At 40.1% G+C, this 12,655-nt stretch overlaps 1 long non-coding RNA gene across 2 annotated transcripts in view; it reads left to right on the top strand.

Annotated features, from left to right (window-relative positions):
• Positions 1-5,369: 5,369 nt before the first annotated feature.
• LOC140527505 (uncharacterized) overlaps positions 5,370-12,655 on the top strand; it is a 96,666-nt gene continuing 89,380 nt past the window's right edge. For both annotated transcript variants that reach the window (XR_011974820.1, XR_011974821.1), the window contains exons 1-2: positions 5,370-5,440; positions 6,206-6,283. This is a non-coding gene — a long non-coding RNA (uncharacterized lncRNA). The remainder of the gene's footprint in view (positions 5,441-6,205; positions 6,284-12,655) is intronic.

Here is a 12,655-nt window from a genome sequence, read left to right as displayed (position 1 = left end):
AATGGACTGACAGATGGATGGACAAAGACAGATAGACAGATGTTAAACTGGAAATAATCTCAGAGGAAAGACCTTAAGAGGACTAAGTCTATTAAAGGCCACAGATTCATAATTAGAAGGGACCTTAGAGGTCACTGAGTCCAACCCTTTCATTTGATAAATGAGGAAACCAAAAGATAAAGAGATTAAAAGACTTGCCCATAGCGAGGCTGAGATAGGATTCAAACTTAAGTCTTCCTGACTTCTAATCCAATGCTGTATTTCCTGTATCATAAGGTTTTGTATTTAGCGTGCCGATGACTACTCTGGCACAGTCTAGCATGCTCTTGGATTCGACAGGATTTGGTGTCAGGAACTCTGCTGACACTCTGGAAAACATTGCTACAAATGACATAATTCAGAGAAACCATAAACCTCACTGACATCTAGAAACCCTTGCTAGAGGTGGTTTGTCCAGGCTCCTGTGGGTGAGAAATGTGTGTGGCTTGGATTTCAGGACATCTTTCATTCTCTTCACCACACCTTTCTGTTAAGAGCCTGTTGCATCACTCAGACTCTTCATTTACATGTTTGAGCAGATTCAGAAACACAAAAGCTTGAGGGTCAAATGCTCCCTAGTCAATAAGGCTTCACCTCTTATTTCTCAGAGCAAGAAGAAAGCGAGGAAGCATCCACTGCTTAAATTGCCTAACCAATCTGTGGCACTGGAGGTCTTCAAGCAGAGGCTGGGTAACCACTTGTTAGAGGGATTGTTTAGTGTATTTCTTCAGTTCCATTCCATTCAATTCAACAGATATCTATTAAGAACCTTGCATCCTGGGCCATCTCCAGTCATCCCGATGAATATTTGGCTACTGGACTCAGATGGCTCTGGAGGAGAAAGTGAGGCTGATAACTTTGCACTTTGACTTCCCTCACTCATATCAAAGTCAGTTGTAAGCCATGTCATCATCTCCCTGATGTGAAGGTCAAACCACACAACCACACACATACAACCACAAAGTACTGAATTAGATGTTGGAGATAAAAAGTTGAAAAAAATAGAAAGAAATAATCCCTGGCCTCAGGGAGCATACATTTTCTTAAATATCTTCTTTTTATTGATACCTTTTGTTTTTATACCACCTTTATTTCAGAAAATATCCCTTCCGTATCCCCTACCCAGTGAGCCATCCCTTGTAACAAGGATTTTTTTTGGAAAGGGCAAAAAGTTTGGCAAAAGTAATTGATATAATTACAATACATTTAGTTTCTTTCTTTCTTTCTTTCTTTCTTTCTTTCTTTCTTTCTTTCTTTCTTTCTTTCTTTCTTTCTTTCTTTCTTTCTTTCTTTTTTATGAAATCCACCCAAACAGCACACCAAAGGTGGTGATTCTTCATTTCCTTTCTTTCCTTTCCTCCTTATCTCCTTTGACAGGGATGTGCTTTCCCTAAAAGGAGAAGAAGGTTATCTTCAGGACCTTCAGCTTCCTAGTGACCCCAAGACATAGAAAGTCCCAAGTGTGGGCAGTTGGGGCTGCTAGAACATGAGTCACCATGTCTTTTACCATATCCCAGCCTGATAACAGATGTATTTTTATATGGAAACAAGGAGAGGTGTGGAGGAAGGTTGTGTCCAGAGAAGCATATTCTTGTTGTGTTGGGGCAAAGTAACTTCTCTTTGTCACCTGTTCAGTAACTTGCTAGTGCTCTATTTCATCTCAATGTTTAACTTGAACTAAGAAAGTGCTGAGGTTCGAGACACCTTCAACAGAAGGCATGTGTCATGCCTGGACTCCAGAGATTTATCCTTGCTTCTTAACAGTCTGTTTATCCTTTTGTGTTTAAATGCTTATTTTGTCTCAGCTGGCAGATGTGAACAATCCACATTGCTAAACTATGTGTTGCTTGTGGTCCTTCGTTCTTGAAGAGGACCAAAATGACATCACTGTTAGAGTCAAGTTACAATGTGTTTGACTATGGCTGATCAGACCAATATGAGCTCGAAATGCTCTACCACAAGCTGGGCACAAATAGTCCATGTGAATATTTGGGATAAATACTCCAAATCTGCACATCTCACATATTTTTTTGAGATACTACTTCAATTCTGCTTTGCTCATACAGCACAACACCTTTTCTGATGTGGACACACCATGCTGAGCAGTCCTGTGCCAGTGTCTCCCATGTCACACAGTCAATTCCAAAGTTCTTAAGAGAGACCTTGAGAGTGTCCTTGTATCACTTCTTCTGACCACCAAGTGAGCACTTATCCCATGTGAATTCTCCATAAAATAGTCTTTTAGGCAAGCATAGATTGTAGCCTCTGAAGCTGAGATGCAACAAAGTGTGGATGTGCTTGTGCTAATTTTGGTCTAATAATTAACATCAAGAAAACACAGGTGCTTCATCAGCTACCACCACACCATCCATATGTGGAACCATTAGTTATAGCAAATGGAGAAGTTTTGAATGCTGTGGGTAAGTTCACTTACCTTGGCAGTATGCTTTCTAGGGATGTATACATTGTTAATAAGGTGTACACATGCATTGCCAGAGCTATCTCAGTGTTTGGGAGGCTCTGAAGGAAAATGTGGGAGAGAAGAGATATTAGACTGCCTACCAAACTTAAGGTCTACGGAGTCATTGTGCTTTCCTCATTGTTGTATGCCTGTGAGATCTGGACAGTCTACCACCGCCATGCCAGGAAACTGAATCACTTCCATTCGAACTGTCTTAGGAAGATTCTGAAGATCACCTGGCAGGATAAGGTACTAGACACTGAGGTCTCTACTTGAACTAAACTTCAAAGCATTCAAACTCTACTGCAGAGAATGCAACTATGATGGGCTGGCCTTATCATTTCAACTATGTGTATTATAGAGTGAAGGGTTAAGAAGAATGGTTGGAAGGATTCAGGAATGTTGAGGGAAAGATTTAAAACTATAATATTTTATCAAAGTGAGATCTCTATTTGGGGCCTTGGAGCCAGAACAGAGTTATTGCTGAATTCTATCTAACTTTCCAAGGAAGAAAAAATACTCTTCCCAAGATTCCTCTAATGAATAGCACTAGCTGGATTGGCATGAGTCAGGTATCCTTCATTTTCTGGTTTGAGAACAAAGTCACTCTCCACAGTGAGTCAAGAGAATGACTAGAGAGAAAGAGAAATGGCCCACAAAAAAGTATGTATGGGGGAATGAGTGACTCAAGCCTTCCTACCTGCTTACCAGGTTGGCATGAAGCAATACCACTGTTAGATTAGCAGCTGGGGGAATCAGGAAAGCTTTCATGGAGGAAGTGATATCTAACACATTCATTGAAGGAGCACAGGAATTTTAGACATTGGAGTCGGAAATGGAGTTGTCAGCCTGAAAGTCTGGTTAAAGGAGGCAAACAGACTAGGTGATATGTAAATTCACATTGTTTACTCCCTTGAAGCTAGCGGATACATGCTGCATGGAGCCAAAGCATAAGTTCTAACTTTCTGATGCAAGAATGACCAAGGCTTAAATATGTTTTAGAACAATCCCAATTCAGGGCCTCTATTTCACTCAAATTTATGCTCTCCATATATGTTTAACCATATTATGAGAAAGGGATTTTCTTAATCGAATAGGTGCTAAGTACAATAAGATAAGAGAGTTGACAAAGTGTCAATTGAGATTACGACTCAGGATACCTGTGCTTTCTTTATCATTAATATGCCATAACATAGTATATGCCCCAAAATTATTAAGATAAGAAAAAGTGCCATTATTCAAGACAGCCTCTTGGGTTAAAGGTCTCATCCTTAATGGCCATTAACAGAGGAAAAATGCTCTTAAGTCAGCCGCGTCTGGCCTTGTTGACATAGGAAGAGGTATTCTCTGAGTTTACTCAGAGAACAAAGGAGCTGCCAGGTCCAGGTTCTTCTGCTGGATGATTAGTTCAGGCTCTGGTCCTTACTGAGATTATTAAACGATTAGAGTGCATTCCAAACAGGTGGTAAAGCCTGTACAAAGACATGAAGATAGAGGATGGAATGTCATGTCCAGAGAACAGCTTACTATTCAAGTGTGGCTTTGACAGAGGATTCCAACCCATGAACCATGAGCTCCTTTCATAGGACTTCTTGACCTAGTAGTCTGTGAATATATGCGTGTTTTTTAAAAAAATTGATAGCTGCATTTCAAGATCATTGGTTTCCTTTGCAATCCTACATATTTTATTTTATGCATTTAAAAACATTCCTCTGAGAAGGGATCCAAAGGCTCCCTCAGCTTGCCAAAAAGATCCATGATGCAAAAAAAGGCTAAGAACCCTTAGCCTCTAGTTATGACAAGAAGCTCTAGGAATCCATAAGCATACCAAACACTATCATTCTGATCTTTATTTAGCTCCGATATATGCATCTTGACTCAAAATACTAAATAAACATAACTTCTGCAGACTGAATAAATAATGTCTCATGTATAGGTATTACTAATCTTTCAAATGTATGTAGATGATGTTATGAATGATAAAATACAAATTCATTTAAAAGTGTCACTGCATTCACAGTGGCTTTTTATCATCATGTATTTTCTTTTAGCAACAGATTTCAGGGTATCAGTTTGAGGACTACAAACTTTTTTTGAACTGAAGAGTCTTCCTATTAGAAAAGTTTGGAAATCACTGGGTTAAATGATCTCTGATGTCTCCTGCAAATCTAAGATTCTATCCTTTGATTTTGTGTATATATATCAGTAAAATTTTCTGTACAGGAGTAAGGATTTCAAACTAGTGACCTCTGGAAATCACTCAGCTTCATCTGTGGCTAGATCCACCACGAAAGCTCAATCCCCAAGGAGTGACAGAGCTTAATACAGATATATCCTGTATAATGTTATTCATTGGTTCCAGGAAAACAGAATGCTAGGCAAAATGATATTTTTGGGTTGGGGTGGAGTGAGGGGAGTGAATTCTATAGGAGCAGAACTGAATGAAGTAAAGTTGGAACAGCTGGGACCTAGGAGTGCTGAACAGGAAGCTAGAGCTTCTGGGTAGAGAATAGGGAGTTGGAACTGGAGTCTCCCAATGGAAGGTGAACAGAGGGAGGGGGTGGAGGTGGGGCCTACTGGCCTGATCTCTGGATTTTGAAAGCTATGGTGAGTGTAATTATATGTCACAAGTCCCAACTTCGTGGTGATGTGTCTTTGGTTATTTGACTGTATCGGTTCTCAGACAACAGACGCAAGGGGTCCCAGGGAACCTGCTGAATGTCTTTCTTTCCAGCTTGGGAAAACCTGTAAGAGTTTGTGCCCTTGAGAAGTCAAAAGCCTCTCTATGTCATAATGAGACATTGTCTTAAAGCATTATTGTGAAATTACATTGGTCAGCAGTAACGTCATGCAAGATTGTATGACTCAATGAGAACAGAAGGAAGGAGTTGTCTGGGTGAGGCTCTACTCAGGACAATGGAGCTGTGACTAAATTCTCAGGTGAAAGGGTTGAAAGGAATAAAAATTTTTAAAGTAAATAGCTTGGTGTAGCAAAGAAATTTCCAAGGCCAGCCTGTGGCCCATTTTGTTTTTTCTTCAAAAAAAATTATTACTATCGCTTATATTTTCAATCACCTTCACCTCCAAGTGTATCCCTCCCCCTCTCCCTAACCAGGAACCATCATTCCCAGCAACAAAGGAGAGCGAGAAGGGGTGGGAGTGAGGGGAGTAGGGAAAAAGAAAGAAGGAGGGAGGAGGAGAGGGAGAGACAGAGACAGTATTTCAGCAAAACTAAAGAATAGATCAACTAAGTGATGTTCCACATCCATGGTCCTCCCACCCTTTCTCCAAAGAGAGGGAGGGGCATTTTCTTGTCTCTTTTGAGGGGAGGGGCATATTTTTATCAAACTATATTCCTAGGGGGAAAAAGAGTATGCTACAGAAAGAAAAAAAAACAAAAAAACTTGGACAGTGTCTTAGAGTCAGAAATTGCAGAATTTTATGGACTCCCACAATATTAACCGGGAGGGACCAAAAAGGTCATTTAGTATAACTTTCTTTTAACAGATGAGGAAACTGAGGCCCATGGAGAGGAGCCACTTACCCAAGGACACACAGGGGACAGAGGCTGGCAGGGCTGGCTTTGGAGGTCAGATAAGAAACCTTAGGCAGGAAGCAAACAACAGCCAGCCTTTGAGCAGACCCAACAGGCAATTAGGCAGTTAAATATTCAGTGATGTTTATTATTCTGTTTCTGCTAATCAGGATAATGCCACTCGTTGTTCATGCCTGACTGCACCTGTAGCCTGAGCTTTTTTCTCTCCGACCTTTACGACAGAACCGGTGAGTTTTCTTTTGAAGTACCAGGGCCCTGGGCAACCAAATCCCTTCAGGGCTTAAAAGGGCACAACTGAATTTCTAAGGGGACTGGGTTCAAATCCCCCTGTTGACACTGAGTAGGTGTGTGACCCTGAATAAGTTGTTTGAACTCTTTTTTTAAGGACTCAAGCGTTTGCTATCTCTGTGACCTTGGGCATATCATTTTGCTTTTCTGGGCCTCTGTTTCTTCATCTGTAAAATGAGGGGGTTAGACAAGATAAGTCCACACTGATCTCTAACCGTCAGCTAGTAACCAGCTTGGGGAGAGACTGGGGATTGCCTTGTTCCATAGGACAGTGGAGGATCATAGGATCTTAGATTTAGAGCAGGATTGTTGTCTTCTGTCATTTGATCTCAGAGGCCCATGACATCAGGAAGGAAGCCATGACATGCAAGTGCATTGAATTTGAGTGTGTTTGTCCTTCGTTGCTGAAGAAGACCATGCCATCAGAGAAATAATGACATGACTTGCACTTGATTTTGTTTTGAGTGAGGGAGGGCTGTGCATGTCACCAACCTCACTTCTCCTCCAGAGCCATCTGAATCCAGTGACCAGATATTCTTCAGGATGACTGGAGATGACCCAGGATGAGGCAACTGGGGTTAAGTGATTTGCCCAAGTTCTCACAACTAGTGAGTGTCAAGTGTCTGAGGTGAGATTTGAACTCATGTCCTCCTGACTCCTGTGCTAGTGCTCTATCCACTGCACCACCTAGCCCCAGCAACCTCAGTTTGTATCCAAGTCATGGAATTGGATTTAAGGGAGGCAGGGTTGTGCAAAGTCACCAGCCTCACTTTCTCCATCAGTGCCATCTAGGTCCAGTGGCCAGATATAGATCTGGACAATTGGAGATGGCCCAGGATGCAGTGTGAGACCTTGGTCTTTTAAGTTTAACAGGTCTCATTTTGAGGCAACACCCTTTCACTGATTAAGGCTCGGTAAGAAATGAAGCAAACAATGGCCTCTTTTACCTAGTCAAAAAAAAACCAAAAACAAACCCAACAATCTGGAGAGAAAGAACCTTAGGATTTTGGGCCAAAACCAAAACAGTTGTTCTGAGTCAATAAGGGAGAGGATGAAAGCCCTATGGGGTCTGGCTACCCCCTCCCTACTTTCAGTCTCCCCATCTCTTCAAATCCCCACTCCCCCATCTTGGCCCTAACCCTTCTCAGTCCCTATTTCCCCTTTTCACTGCTCTCATTATGCTTCTTGGGAGGTCTAGCTCAAATGCCAACATCATAATCAAAACCTCTGTCAACTAATTGAAACCCATAGTAAAAGCGCCAGACTTGGAATCAGGAAACCTGGGTCTGAGCCCTGAGCTTCTAAGCTTGGTAGCTGTGTGACCTCTTAAACTCTCTGTGCCTCAGTTTTCTCATCTGCAAGATGGGGATAATACTATTTGCAGGCTTATTTCAGGACGTAGTTAGTAGCCTTAAGTTGTTTAGTTGTTTTTTTAGTCATGTCTGACTTCACAAGCCCATTTTTGGAATTTTCTTAGCAAAGACACTGGAGTGTTTGCCATTTCCTTCTCCAGCTCATTTTACAGATGAAGAACCTGAGGGCAAACTGGGTTAAATGACTTGCCCAGGTTCATATTGCTAATAAGTGTCTGAGGCCAGATTTGAACTCAGGAAGAGAAGTCTTCCTGACTCCAGGCCCAGTAGTCTATCCACTGTGCCACCGACCTGCCTTAATAGTCCTAGATAAATGTGAGCTTTATTGTTCCCTTAAGGATACCACATGTCTGCTAGGGGTGAGGAACCTGCAACCTTGAGGCCACTCATGGCTCGCTAGGTCCTCAAGTGTAGCCCTTTAAGCAAATCCAAACTTCACAGAACAAATGCTTAGACCCTACATGGCCACAGGTGGCCTTGAAGCCAAAGATTCCCTGCCCCTGGCTCCAGTTAAGTATTGATATCTACTCCTTGTATGCCTTCTATTTCACATGGCTATCAGAAGGCATCACGCTCTTTGTTCTCCACAGCTACATATATACAAGCATTGTATAGTATAGAAAATACTGAATTTGGAGTCAGAAAACACGGGTTTACATCCTGACTTTGCAACATACTAATGGGCCAGCTATGAGTTTCCTCCTCTATAGTGAAGAGGTTGTACTAAATGATTTCTAGAATCCCTCCCAGCTCTAAATCCCTTGATCCTATGACCTCTGCTCTGCCACCATCACTCAACAATCTCTTTTCCTTTGAAGTTCAAGCAATCCAATTACACCACCCTTTCCCCATCCCATTGACCTCTGAACCTTCTCTAATCTATTTCAATAAGATTTGTCCATTACTACAGAGAATAATGAGGGCAGTAGCTTGCCAGCTTAAGGAACTTCAGGAGAATCTGGAGAGTAATGATGACCAACCATGAGCATGGCTGGTCATGTGAATGGGCATGCATCCAAAAACAATCAGATGAAGCAAATTGGACAAACTCTTTGTCAAGCTCATCAATCTTTTACTCACCTCCATAGTGAATTATTCCAACCAGCACAGTACCTAGCCTTTCACTTGGTTCCTGGAATTTTGTTGAGATCCTTGCTTTGACCCAATTTTTACTTTAAACAGAACCTTCATTTCTACAATTCATCTTCCCTATTACTGATCTTGGCTTATTGGTACAAAAAATCTTTCTGTTCCCCATTTTACACATTGATTGATAATGACATGAACTCTCCCCCAGATCCTACTAACTCCTTAACAAGGAGTGTACCAAGAAATCTGCTCAGTCAAAGTCCATTGCAAGGTACTCACTATAGGGAACAGTACTTTTTCTTTCTGACCTACCCTTTATTTACGATTGATTGATTGTTTGTTCGCTTGTTTATCTATCTATCTACTCTTTCATCTTGGAAACTTCAGTGTGTCATTAATTCTAGACTTTGAGTTTCTTAACTTGCGCAACTCCTATGACCTTCATGTTTATTTCAGCTACATTCAGATAAACCCTCATCATTTTCCATTCTGCTCATTTCCAATCTTGGATCACCCCCACCATCTGCCTCTTCCAACCCTATTCTGGAGCAACAGAGCACTTCTGGATGAAGTTAGGAGACTGTTTGGACTAAGGATATTAGAAATTAGAATACCCAACTGGGAGTTTGCAGCTGCATGGCAGTTCTTTTATTCATCTCTTCTTTATTGCTTTAGTATTCTCAATAACAACAAGTCTGACCCTTCTGTCTTCTTCAAGCTCTGAATTCCACCTTCAACTGCCTCCCTCAGAGAATGACCTCAACTTATGTGAGAATATCTGTGAATATTCTGTGAGATGAATATCACTGCTGTCCATGCAATTTCTGTATCTCTTATTTTCGTTATAACAAATACTTTAATATTGCTGTTTATATGAGCATTTATATACATGTACAGATAAATCCATACATACGTATATATGTGTGCATCTATATCTCTATATAAATATAAATATATATCTAAACATATATATATGTATATCCAATGCCATGAGACTCAGAACTGGAAGGAACTTTTCTTTTTTTTTTCTTTTTTTTTTAATTTTTTAAATTTTTTTAATGTTTAACAATCACTGCCATACAATTGCAATTTTATCCCTCCCCACCCACCCCCCACTACCTCCCTCCCTCCCCACGACTGCATACAATTCTGTATAGATTCTACATATACTTTCCTATTGAGTATATTTTCACTATAGTCATGCTATGTAGTCAGACTAAGATAAATGAAAGAATCCGTATAACAAATCAGAACATGATACACAAACACATACACATACACAAACATGATCTGCTACATTATGTGAGTGACTTCCATATTTCTCTCTCTGAGTGTGGAAGGCATTTTGCCTTGAGGTCCACCATTGGGATTTTTTTTTTTTTTCAGAAGTTCTTGTGTTATTACAAAAATCTAAGTCTACCAGAAAAAACTCTCACACACTGTGGTTGTTGCTGTGCATAAAGTTCTCCTGGTTCTGCTCCTTTCACTCAGCATCAGGTCATATAAGTCTGGAAGGAACTTTTCCATTGAACTAAATCTCCTCATTTTATATATTACCCATGACAAAACTGAGGCCCAGAGAAATTAAGTGACTTGCCCAATTAGTAAGTAGCAGAATCAGGATTCGAATCCAGGGCTTCTGATTATAACACCATGGTGGTCTGGCAACATGTCATAATCAGATAGAATGCTGGACTTGGAGTCAGGAAGGCATCGGTTTGAGTTTCACCTCCAGCGCTTTCTAGCTGTATGAGCAAGTCACTTAGCCTTGCTGGGTCTCAGTTTCCTCATCTGTGAAAATGGGTTTATAAATATCACCTATCTCACAGGGTTGTATCTCATTTCAATCCAAATGAGATAATGCATTTAAACTACTTTAAAAAAAACTTAAACCTGATGTAAATATGATCTCTTACTATCCAGCTAAGGAAACTGAGAATCACCATTATCTATTTCTCCATATAGTCAATAAACATTTATTTAGTACCTGTAATTTTATAACTTCCCTTTCTTCTTTCATTTCTTCCACCTAACTTTCTGTCTCAGAAAATGAAGTGGTCCTTTTTCCTTTGCCAAAACCAATCCTCCCAAAGGTGGTCATTATTCTATTGCCTTCTGTCTTCTTCAGGACCCTGCTCTTCCATCCTTCCCTCATTCTCATTGTCTGGTTTTGTTGCTCTGTCTCAGTCTCTCTTTCTCTCTCTTCCTTCCTTCCTTCCTTCCTTCCTTCCTTGCTTCCTTCCTTCCTTCCTTCCTTCTTTCCTTCTTTCTTTCTTTCCTTCCTTCTTTCTTTCTTTCTTTCTTTCTTTCTTTCTTTCTTTCTTTCTTTCTTTCTTTCTTTCTTTCTCTCTCTCTCTCTCTCTTTCTTTCTTTCTTTCTTTCTTTCTTTCTTTCTTTCTTCTTCCTTCCTTCCTTCCTTCCTTCCTTCCTTCCTTCCTTCCTTTCTTTCTTTCTTTCTTTCTTTCTTTCTTTCTTTCTTTCTTTCTTTCTTTCTTTCTTTCTTTCTTTCTTCCTTTCTTCCTTTCTTTCTTTCTTTCTTTCTTTCTTTCTTTCTTTCTTTCTTTCTTTCTTTCTTTCTTTCTTTCTTTCTTTCTTTCTTTCTTTCTTTCTTTCTTTCTTTCTTTCTTTCTTTCTTTCTTTCTTTCTTTCTTTCTTTCCCTTTCTTCTTATTGCTCCTTGCCAATCTCTTCCTTTTTCCCGGTTCACACCTCAGTCTAAAAACAACCCTGTTTCCCTCATTCTAAAAATAAACAATAAAAAAAACCCCTCTTTCCTTGACCTTGCTAATCCCTCAACCTGTCATCCTACATTTCTCCCCCAATGCCACCCATCACTATTCCTAAAAAGAGTCTTTCTAATCACTGCCTCCACTTTGATATCACCTCCTCACTGCAGTTTGGCTTTTATCCCCACCATTCCATGGAAACTGCTTTCTCCAAGGCCACTAATGGCCTCTTTTCATTCCTTATTTCCCTTAACCTTTATTCAATAATTGATACCAGCGATCACAATCCTCTTCTTTAGTCAGTCAACAAGCATTAATTAAATGCCAACTATATGCCAGGCTCTTGATAGGGACACAAAATCAGAATGGAAACAATCTCTGCCCTTAAGGAATTTATTTCTTGTTAGGGGAGACAACATTATATATATATATATATACACATATATATGTATGTATGTATATTTCTATTGGGGGAGACTAATATATACATATACATACATACAAAATATATACAAGGTGGATAAGAGATGGGGAGGGCATTCGAAGTAAGTGGAATCAGGAATCATGTAGAAGGTCATGCTTGGCTTCTGTCACTCTGCTGCCTGTTTGACTACTCCCTCTTGGTCTTTTTTGCTAATTCTTCTTCTTCCTCCACCACCCTAGGTGGGTGTCGCTCAGAATCCTATCTCCTAACCCATTCTATTTTCTATATAATAAAATGTAATATAATATCATACATGATAATTGTGTATGCATATGCACACAATTGTATACATAATGTAATTTTATTAACCCTCATCCTTACCACTGTTCCTCTATGTATATTAATGAATTAGCATTTATTAAGTGTCAAGTACTATAGTAAGCACAAGTATACCAAAAAAAAAGCAAAAAATGTCCCTGTCCTTGAGGAACTTACATTGTAATGAAGGGGACAACATATACGGGCAAATAAAGGCTGATGAGAAGTCCCTTAATCTGGGAAGTTACCAGGCGGGTGAGTGAAGGTACTGGGGAATGGACTGACGGACTTTTTCAAGGAGTAATGGCAGTATTGAATTGATTATGGATCCAGAAATGGAAAAGGGTGGGGAGAATAAGTCAGCTAGCATGAAAATGACCTA

The sequence above is a fragment of the Notamacropus eugenii genome, chromosome 2 (assembly GCF_028372415.1).
Source record: "Notamacropus eugenii isolate mMacEug1 chromosome 2, mMacEug1.pri_v2, whole genome shotgun sequence".
Taxonomy (NCBI): domain Eukaryota; kingdom Metazoa; phylum Chordata; class Mammalia; order Diprotodontia; family Macropodidae; genus Notamacropus; species Notamacropus eugenii.
The sequence above is the reverse complement of the archived record's forward strand: the minus strand, read 5'-3'. Positions and strand labels throughout refer to the sequence as shown.